This window comes from Triticum aestivum, chromosome 6A (genome assembly GCF_018294505.1).
Source record: "Triticum aestivum cultivar Chinese Spring chromosome 6A, IWGSC CS RefSeq v2.1, whole genome shotgun sequence".
NCBI classification, from domain to species: Eukaryota; Viridiplantae; Streptophyta; class Magnoliopsida; order Poales; family Poaceae; genus Triticum; species Triticum aestivum.
The window spans coordinates 267640279-267651787 of NC_057809.1; positions in this window are offsets into that span (position 1 = coordinate 267640279).

Here is an 11509-nt window from a genome sequence, read left to right on the forward strand (position 1 = left end):
GGATTCATGAGCTTCCTTAAGGATCAGTCGCCTCAGGTTTCGCGCCTTTGGAACCACTAGGCGATTCCCAAAGTATACGACACCTTGATCATCAATGGAGAAACAATTCACGACTCCTTTCTTAATGTTTCTCTTAATACGGGAGATTCCCGGATCTACCTTCTGTGCCTTGATTATCTGATCTGTAAGGGTAGGTTTCGCCACCAGGGTGGATAGGAATCCTCGAGGAACAATGTGAAGGTTTAGCTTACGAAATTCCTCATGGAGAAGTGGTTGACTTTGTTGTAACATCAGGTTGTTACAATAGGACTTACGGCTTAGCGCATCAGCCATGACATTGGCTTTGCCCGGGGTGTAAGTTATTCCTAAGTCGTAGTCCGAGATCAACTCGACCCAACGTCGTTGCCCGAGATTCAAATCTGGTTGGGTGAAGATATATTTCAAACTTTGGTGATCGGTGAAGATCTCGCAACGATTACCGAGAAGGTAATGTCGCCAGGTTTTAAGTGCATGGACTACAGCTGCAAGCTCTAGATCATGTGTAGGATAATTTTCCTCATGTGGGTGTAATTGCCGTGAAGCATAGGCAATTACCTGACAATCTTGCATGAGTATGCAACCTAGTCCTTGTTGCGAGGCGTCGCAATAGATAATAAAGTCCTTGGAGAAGTCTGGTGGTACCAGTATGGGGGCAGATGTCAGGCGTCTTTTCAGTTCTCGAAAACTAATCTCGCACTGTGGAGTCCACTCGAACTTTTTATCTTTCTTGAGGAGTTCAGTTAGAGGTTTAGCAAACTTGGAGAAATTTTCGACGAAGCGGCGGCAATAGCTCGCTAAGCCAAGGAAGCTCCGAACTTGCTTGACCGTCTCAGGTGGAGTCCAATCAAGGACGGCTTGAACTCGCTCGGGATTGACAGCAATACCCTTACCAGAGATTACATGGCCTAGATAGGTCACTTCTGGCAACCAAAATTCACACTTGGAGAATTTGGCATAAAGGCGATGCTCTCGAAGTTTCATCAATACCAGCCTTAGATGCACGGCATGTTCCTCTTCATTCTTGGAGTAGATGAGTATGTCATCGAGGTATAATACGACGAATTTATCCAAGTACTCTATGAAGACCGAGTTCATTAACCGAGAGAAGGTAGCCGGGGCATTGGTTAAACCGAAGGACATGACGGTGTACTCGTATTGGCCATAACGAGTAACAAAGGCCGTTTTGGGAATGTCCCCGTTTCTGATTTTGATTTGATGGTAACCCAACCTCAAATCCATCTTGGAGAAGACTGAGGATCCAGCGAGCTGATCATACAGATCGTTGATCCTAGGAAGCGGATATTTGTTCTTGATGGTGACCAAGTTGACAGGTCGGTAATCCACAACAATTAGATCCGGTTCCATCCTTCTTCTTAACGAAGAGGACGGGGCAAGCCCAAGGAGAGGAACTAGGACGGATGAAACCCTTGTTCAAGGACTCATCGAGTTGGTTCTTAAGCTCGGCTAGTTCTAGGGGTGCCATCTTGTAAGGTCTTCTAGAAATTGGAACGGTTCCTGGAACAAGGTCTATCACAAACTCGACATCCCTGTCAGGTGGAACACCTGGTAGTTCTTCTGGAAAGACATCCGGAAAGTCTCGGACTACCGGAACATCTTCAAGGTCTGGAAGGGGGTTGGCATTTAGGGAGTAAAGTTGGCGCTTGGCCACTTGAGTTAAGACATTAACTGTCTTGCCCGAGGGGTGGGTAAGTTGAACGGTTCTAGTGGCACAATCGATCTTAGCATAATGAGCTGACATCCAGTCCATACCCAAGATGATATTTATGTCGGAGGACTTGAGAGCTATTAAGGATGCAAGGAAGACAAGTCTATCGACAAGAATTTCGTTCCCATGGCTTACTCTAGAAGTGTGCCATTTGGAACCCGGAGTTTGAATTACCATGGAAGTGGGCATGTCGCAGAATGTCGTGTTATGCAATCGAGCATAGTTCTCGGATATGAATGAATGAGATGCTCCAGTATCGAAAAGAACAGATGCCGAATGGCAGTTAACAAGGAGCGTACCAAGGACGACGTTAGGATCCTCATGAGCCTCCTCGGCTGAAACATAATTGACATGGCCACGTGCAGTGGTGGCCGGTTTGGCGTAGAAAGTCTTCCCCGCTGGCTTACCACGGCCAACGGACTTTCCAGTTTGATTGGGGTTGTTGTTCTGGGGACACTCTCGGCTATAGTGACCCGGCTCTCCACACTTGGAACATGTCACCACATTGGGGTGTGGAGCAGCATTAGCAGCGGGGCCACCATAGGGCTTGGGCGGTGCAAATTGTTGGTTGGGACGACGCGCCTCAAAGGATGGCCTCGGAATGAACCTGGGTGGCAGTGCCGTGCTTGGAATCCACACCCGGCGCTTCTGAGCCCCAGAGCCGGATGAAGAGCCAAAATCACGGGAGTGCTTGCGTGAAGCGTCATAATCAGTCTGGCCTGTCTCAGCACTGATGGCTTTATTGACCAACTTCTGAAAGGATGTGCACTCGTGCAGATGGAGATCGCGGCGAAGCTCAGGGCTAAGTCCCTTGCGGAACCTTGCCTGCTTCTTAGCGTCAGTAGATACCTCTTCAGGAGCATAACGTGCCAGATTCCCAAATTCACGACTGTAAGAATCCATAGTCAGTCTTCCTTGGGTGAAGTTGCAGAACTCCTCCCTCTTGTGATCCATGAGACCTTCAGGAATGTGATGCTCACGGAAAGCCTCACTCAATTCAGCCCAAGTAGTGATTTGATCGACCGGGCGCATAGCTTCGAAGTTTTCCCACCAAAGGCTAGCAGGGCCTTCGAGGTGATAGGCAGCATAAGTAACCTTGTCGGCTTCGGCTACGTTGGCAGAACGTAGCTTGTGGGTGATGCTGCGAAGCCAGTCATCCGCGTCGAGGGGCTCAATGGAATGGTTGAACTTTGGTGGGTACAGCTTGATAAAGTCATTAATTGACACCAAGTCATTTCGCGGGTGGTGTGTAGTGTTCTGCTCAATCCGCTCCAGCAGGCGGTTAGTCTCACGCTTGTTTCTTTCCGCCTCTAGCATCACTTCGGCCAGAGAAGGCGGGTGAGGCAAATTTTCACCTCTAGCTGCATTGGCTTCCCCCTGCTCCGGGACAGCAGGGTTGCCGTGGCTGTTGACCATCCTTGGAGAAAACAAGACAACGGTTTAGACAAGGATGGCTCAAGCTTAGCAAGGAAGTGAAGAATGTAATGGATAACACAGAATGTAGAGATGTTCATCCGCATGTCATGGTAATTTAAAACTGCCATATATATACCAATGGTCATACACATCATACATAGTTTAGTACAAGCCCAGGCTACAGTACAACTATGATGAAAGACGTTACATCTCATCGGAGGCATTCCAAGCTCCTATACATTATTTGTCTACACCTCCGGAATCGATTACACGCCAAGTCATATTCCACAAGTCATGCAGGAAAGTGGAGATACAACTACTACAATACTAGTGGTATTACTACTAACTCAGACAGCTCCGTAGTAGTCCTCATAGAAGTCACCTCCATAGCCTGGAAGTTCAACGTGACCATCCGGAAACAGACGGTCCTGAGGAGCCTGTGGACCATAGGGGCTAGGATGAGGTCTTGGACCAACAAACGGTGGCCTGCGGGGACCACGGGGTGGGTTGATGCCTCCCACATCACGCCAATCCACCATGTCTGGCAGAGCTGATCTCACATGATACAGATCCCTTGTATCCATACATCCAGCTTGCACCGCAGGTGCAAACCGAGTCAATGTGGCCCAATGATCAGCATGGGTATTGAAAAGCTCCAACCTCAAGGCCCGATTCTCTCGGTCCTTATCTTCGAGCATCTCGGCAGTGGCACAAGTTAATGAGTCCTCCTGAGTGGAGTCAGCATAGATGGCCTGAAGATACCCTTGCGCTCATGGAATAGGCAGCATCCTGCACAGCCATCTCAACGGTAACCCCGAGTCCATAGGAACAGTGAAGGGGCTCGGTAGATCCAGGATAAGAAGGAAATATCCTGACGGTGCAGAAATACTGGCTTTGTTTAAAGTCGCGGAACTGCTCTTTGACAGTGTATTCGGGATACCAACGGTAACCTGTCTCGATCATGACCCGGACTAACATAGCAGTATGACCGGGCACGTCGAGGCACCGGGTCAGGCGAACCACTTGGTTTTGAGGACGGTTGGCCATCTGACAGCACAACCACAATGCAAAGACATTAGAATTTCTAGGGAAAATTGGACAGCATAACGGCTGTAAATGCTCAGAAAAAGATTTGAGACATCCACAATAGTTCACAATACCACTCAACAACATCATATCAAGGTTCTGATTCAATTAGCAACATACTAAGAATAGTAGAAACTGAACTGGGACTTGTAACAACAATCCTATAAGCTACTACGGATTAGTAACACGTGAACCTGATAGAGGAAGAGAGCCTAGTCCTTAACCCACGTTGAATGAGGAGAGAATGACTCAGATCAGAGGCATAGGTAAAGGAGTAAAAGAACCTTACGTTCCCTCCCACAATCAATTCCCCTACATATAACTAGAGCATTTCTAGACTCGACATCGACCAGTTTGGCTCAACGAACCTACAGGCAGTCCGGCTCTGATGCCAACGCTGTCAGGACCCCGATTCCAAGTCACATCGATCTAGCCGGTAACACCTCATATCACTTTGCGGCCTCACGCACGGTATCCCACGGGTGTCGCCTTACCATGGCTCAATACCATTTGCGCCTTTTGGCTCACGTATATGATAGTCTCGCTAGCATCCATATGACAGAGAACCCGGGCCGACATGGCTAGTCGTGAACCCAAAGCGGCACAGACCTATGGAGACAGGCATACATGAATCACATCGAACATGTCGGTCATCAACGAGTGATTCCGGGCTGTAGCACTGGGCTAACAGGACTCCGGGGAACCCCGGGCTGTAGCAGGCTAGGCAGGACTCCGGAAGTCACCGTGTGACATTTCCCCGAAGGGACAGACATAGGGACGAAGTGAAACACATGCCGGCCAGTCAAGTGTCCTGAACAGTAGTGCTGGGCTAGCAGGACTCCGGTGAACCGGGCTGTAGCGGACTACTATGGCTCGAGGAATACTAGACTACATTTCCCCATAAGAAAGGCTGCCAAGGATAAACAACTAGGTTGTCGGATCCCACTCATGCCAAGCATTTCAATCATACACACAATATGCCCGATATGAGTACATATAACATGGTATCACAACAAAACTCTACAACTCAAGTACTTTATTTAAAGGCTCCAGAGAGCCATACATAACATGTTCATGCAGATAGGGGTCACATGACCCGACACTCAAGTCATACAAACATACAAGCACATGCGGAAGCAACTAGTTTGAGTACAGACTTTAGAAAGAAAGAAGGCTTCTCGAAGCCTGTCTATCTACATAGGGCCCTCCATGGCCAGGATCACCACCTGGGTGGCTAGTCACTCGTCGACGTCAAGGTCTACATAAAACCCATCGGAGGGGGCAGTGTTGTCGTCTGAAAACAATAAATAAGCAAACATGAGTACAAAGGTACTCAGCAAGTCTTACATCAGAACCTACTATACATGCTTATTCTCAAGAAGGCGGTGGGGTTGATGCAGCAAGCCAGCTTTGACTCTTGGCTAAGCTATCCTACGGAACTCCACCAGTAAAATAGTTTTCACACACAAGTCCACTACTAACCAACACAATACTCCACCGGGGATCCTCCCTCGTCATCCTACGAGAGGGCCATCCTCGGTACTCACACTTATCTTGAGTCTTTTAGTAGTATCCATTAACTTGTCTATGAACTATATAGGCAACCAAGTAGTCCTTTACCGCGGACGCGGCTATTCGAATAGTTTATACCCTGTAGGGGTGTACTTCGTCATACACGCTTTCACCACTTACCGCCGTTTACATGACATGTACTCGGCAACCTTCAAGCGGAAGCCCAGCGAGGGTGTCGGCCACGGCCTACCTAAACACTTAAGTCTCTAGTCCAGGTTTATCGCCTATCCAGGTTCCATCCGCAGGGAGTCCGGCCGAGGTTTCCACATACGGCCCCGAACGATGTGAACAGGGTTCCCGAGACACCAAACGGGTGACTCGGTACACCGTGCGACGGTGTATCTACCGCAACATAGCCCACCCCTAGGGTCAGCGCTACGCACGGCCGCCAACACATAACCTACAAACACCAGAAACTAATTGCAACTCCTGGACAGAGTACTAGGGTGATTAAGAAGCCGAAAGGGTCCATTGGTTTCGGGCCCAATGTACGGTAGTAACTGCATCTTAAATCACACATACAGATCTCAGTTCTTATGGACGGCCTCAATGAAACAACCCACCATGTACTCCTACATGGCCTCTCATCGATACCTTTACCAAAACATGTTCAATACATCCCTCATATTACCGACATAAGCATTTCACTCTAGCTCATCACCTAGATGAACCAGACCTGACTCAACTCTAAGCATAGCAGGCATAGCAAGGTAGGTATCACATACATGGCTCAATCAACTCCTACACATGCTACTGGGTTTCATCTAGTTACTGTGGCAATGACAGGTCATGCAGAGGATAAGGGTTCAACTACCGTAGCACACAGCAGTTTGAATCGCGATGTCTTAATGCAGTAAACAAGAGCAGGAGCGAGAACATGGGTTGTATCGGAATGATCAATGGTTGCTTGCCTGATGGAGTGGTAACGAGATACTGCCCTTCAGTTGGATACTCGTGAATATCCTCGGAGGCAAAACCTACCACGAAGAACACATCGGAACACAATCAACACATGACGATATGCAACAATATGATGCATGCTATGACATGGCAATATGATTGTGTCTTGGCCTAATGAAAGCTAAAATAGGAAGGGATGAACCCATTTGAATCAAAGATTCAAATATTAGCTCATTAAACATGGCATTTATAGTGCATTTCCTTATTCTGCTTAAACAGCAAGGTAAACTTGTTTTGTCATGCATGAAACCATTACAGATGGATAGATTGAATTTTTCTGATAATTTTTCATATAGAATTTATCTCATTTGGAGCTATGGTTGAATTTCTATGAATTTTTGAAGTTTGAACTATTTTTTGAAATTTCCTGAATAAGAATAAATCCAGAAAATCAATTACTGCATCAGCAACACGTCAGGGTGACGTCAGCAGGTCAAAGGCGCCAGTCCAGGTCAAACCTGACTGGTGGGGTCCACTGGTCAGTGTCTCTGTGCACTAACTACGTTTAGTTAGCCTAATTGACTGGCAGGGCCCACTAGTCAGTGACTATACTAATTAACTAACCTATTTAGTTAGCACTAACAGAGTAATTAGTCAGGTGGGGCCCGCATGTCGGTGAGAGAGAGGGGAGGTCAACCCACGTCAGCAGGTCAACCTCGCCGATCAACGGGTCAAAACCTGCCGGCGTTTAGCCGCCGGCGAGGCCAGACGTGGTGGCCCGCTGCGGAAATCGCCCACAGGGCACCAATTGATGCGCGGAGAGCAGCTACGGGTAGTTGGGAACGAACCACGGCGTTTGGTGGTGGTGGTTGGGCTCGGGGTGGCCGGAAACGTCACCGGCGACGAGCCTTGCGGTCGCCGGAGTCGGGCGAAAGTGAGCTTCGTGTGCTCGTTGTGGTGCACGAGAAGAAGAACGGGGAGGATGGGGAGGTGCAGCAGCTCACGGCGATCACGTAGAGGCAGACGGCGCGGTCGGGGACGAGTCGATGCGGCGGCGACGTCGAAAGGGATCTCCGGCGATGCTCGGTGAAGATGAGGTCGAAGAAGACGTTGCAGAGCCTGTGAGCGCTCGGGGCTCAACTGCTCGACGGAGGCGACGATGGCGGAGAGGATGGACACGGTGGTGCAACACGGGGACGACGGTGGACGCGGTTTCACGGTGGCGCGAGCACGGCAGCGTCGGCCATTGCGGAGGAAGAGCAATGGAGAGGGACCAGGGGGAAAGTGCGGTGTCTGCGAGGTCGGGGGATGTAAGGGAGTTCGTCCCACGTCGACAGGTCGACGAGGGGAGCGGCGAGGCGGCGGCAGCTGCGTGGCGCGCATGCAGTGCTCGCCATCGAGCACCTGCCTACTTGGCCAAGCCAAGCTGCTCGCTGGCGGGGTGGATGGGCTGGGCCGGCAGGTGGGCCTGGTAGGTGGCGCCAGGTAAGTTTTTCTGTTTTTTTGTTTTCTTTTCTATTTTTTTTCTGTAGCTTTAGGGCTTTATTTAAAATACCTAGGCACTTTCTAAAATCCTGAAAATAATTGTGGGCTCTGTTGGGATTATTCCTAATAGCCCTGACTTAATTCCAGAATTATTTGAACATTTAAAATATTTGTGAGCATTTAAATGTCCAAAGGCAACATACATATGATTTAATCCAGTGACCTTTTGTTGACCTAGAAAATTGTGCACCTATTTTACCAGAGGTTCTAACCCAAGGCAAAGAGGGTGAACATTTTAGAAGGGCATTTCAGGTTCATTGAAATTATTTTTAGTAAACCCTAGTTGATTTCAAGAGGGGTGCTGGGGGTTCTGCCTTCCCCATTTCAAGTTTCTGATGAAAAATAAACATGATGCGCACTCTAATGCATGGACTAGCTAGGGTGTGACACTTCGGCAGCCGGCCGAAGAAATCCAAGGCTTCCACGGTGGCGACCAAGCGAGATGAGGCAGCCGCGAAGGCGGCACGCTTTGGCAAGGCGGTAAAACAGCGGCAGGCAATCTCGGCGTAAGTCGTCGAATGCTTTGTATATATATCTTTCATTGTCCCTTTCGACCGAAACTCTTCTAAACCTCTTTGATCGCCGGACAGGGCACCGCTTTCCCTTGAACGGGGGCCAGGCGGCTCCGTAGTCGGGCCGACTGGAGAGTCTTCAGGCTCCCGTCGCGTGGATCCCTGCGCCGACCTTAGGGAGGCCACGGAGCGGAACGCACGGGAGGCGCGGGAGGAGCGGGAGGCGGCGGAGCGGAGGACCGCCCAGGCGACGAAGGAGCAAGCCGACGCAGCGGCTAAGGCCCGGGCAGATGCGGCAGCCGCGGAGACGGAGGCGGAGGCCTCGCACAACCCGCCTCCGCTGCTTGTCATTCCCCTCCGAGCCGTGTCCCCCAACATCCCTGTGCCTCCATTGGAGGAGGTCGACCAAGAACCACCGGTGATGGAGAGGAGGGAGGTCCATGTGGCCTCCATGGAAGGGACGCCGCAGACGGCGCCGACCGGAGCGGGCCAAAGTGGCCAATCCGCTGCGGCGCCAGAGCAGCCGGCCGGGGGTGAGACAGAAGCAGGAGCCGGCCTCGAGGTGCAGCTGAACATGGACTCCCAGCGGGGGACGAGCGAGCTGAACGTGGCGGCCCAAGAGGTTCGGAACCGGCTTCAGGCCCAAGCCGCCTCGCTGCAGCAATACATCCAGGAGTTCCTTGCGACGCGGGTCGTCATCCGGGTGAGTCTTCTAGTCTTGGTTGTTTTGTTCTCTTGATTTCTTCCGTGGGGGCGCGTCAGCGCACCCACTGGGTGTAGTCCCCGAGTTCCGAGTCGGCTGCTGCGCAGGCGGCTCGGAACTTACCAGGTTCTGACAACCATCTTATACCCGCCTCCTGTCTGTTCTTTCAGGAGGATCATAACCTCCGCGCTGCTGCCTTCAACTCCGAGGCTCAGGAGCTAGGCCGGCGAACCGAAGACCTGATCAGCAGCCGGAGTGCGTACTTGGTTTCGTTCATCTCCTGTGGGGGCGCGTCAGCGCACCCACTGGATGTAGTCCCCGAGATTTGGGCCGACTACCGAGCAGTCGGGTCGGATCTTCCCGGACGACTTCACCTTATTGGTTTTTCTTTTGTCTTTCGTGCTCGCAGGAGCCAATGCCGACTTGAGGGGGCAGCTCAGCAAGGCGCAGGCCGCCCTTCACGCCAAGGAAACCGAGTACGATGGCTTGGTCCTGGAGCGTGACCGCCTGGCCAAGAAGCTGGCTGACCAGGAGGAGAGCCACAAGGCGGCCCTGAAGAAGGCGCAGGATAACAAAGCCGCCCTGAAGGCCGAGTTTGAGACTGAAGCGACGGGTTGGGCTGAGACCAGGCAATCACTGAATGAAGGCTTTGGCCGTATTGAGAATTTGATCAACGGTAAGCCGCCTTCCTCGCTCCTTGGTTGCCCCTTGCCGCCTGATTTGTGTTCTGACTTGTGCTGCTTTTTATTCTCTATGCAGACTACTTTCCCGGCTACTCCGTCTTTGCTACCCAAACCATCGAGGCCCATCGCGAAGCGCGCCGTCAGGCGGGGGCCGACCTCGCGCCGGACGCGAGCCGGACGCTTGAGGAGAAACTCTTGGCGGTCCAAGCGCGGCTACAGCCGGCTCATTGTATGCTCCGCCGCCTCCAGCGCGCCGGAGCGCAGGTGTTGGCCGCCCTCTGGCTAGGCGAGACGATTCCCCGCACCCCGAGCCGGACTGCCGACTGGTTGGAGGTTGCGGTTGGCCGCTTCGAGGCCTGGAAGGCGTCGGCAGCCCGGCTTGGAGCTGGGCGGGCGCTGGAGTTCGTCCGAGCTTGGTATCCGGGGCTGAACCTGGACCAGCTGCGCACCTGGCGGCTGGAGGCCGACGAAGAGCTAGAGGAGGTGTAGCCGGCTATCACTTAGCGCACTTCGACGATCGTCGAGTGTACTGACATCAGCATCTTCGCTCCTGAAATTAATGATGACGGTGTTGCCCAGCCGGAGGAGTGGTTCGGGCTGGACCCGGCAGCGGGTGAAGACTCGGCAGAGGAGATTGCCTCCAGCGATGAAGGTGAAGACGACGAAGGAGAGGAGGGCGAAGACATTGATCCGGCCGGTGAAACAGCCAGCCAACCTCAGCATGATCGTGCCTCCAGCAACGAGGCGCGTGCTAGCGCGCCTTCTGCGGGAGGCGGTGATCATGCCGAGGTTTGCCAGCCGGCCACTCCTCCAGCCGGCACTGCCGTCTCCACCGGCCTGCCCGACTTGCCAGTCGCTCCCTTGGCTTAGTCTGACGTCCTTGTTTTTTCCTGCTTGTTGCCTTTTGAACAATTTTATTAAGCTTGCGCAGTTCCACCCACTGGGGGTGTATTCGAACTATGTTGAATGCTGGCCTCTTGAAGGTCTTTTATGTAAATATTATTGTGTGTGTGTTTGGCTTCCATTTACGTATGCTTTTTGTCCTTAGGCTGTTTCCTTTGCCCCCTTCCCCTTTTGGGGAGGTAAGTACTCGAGCTTTTTTAGACTGAAGTGAGGTGAATGGAAGCCGACCGGCCGGCTACTCTGGTAGTCGGTCAGCGGTGGGAGAAAAACCGGCTTTTGTTATATTAGTCCGTTAGTCCCTAGCCGTTTTTCGTGTGGGCATCCTTTCCTGCCTTTAACTCTAGCCAGCCGGACAGCCGATTCTTCGAACTGCGACTTTTGGCTAGAGAAGGCTTGGGTGCCGGCACACTACTTGTCTGACCGC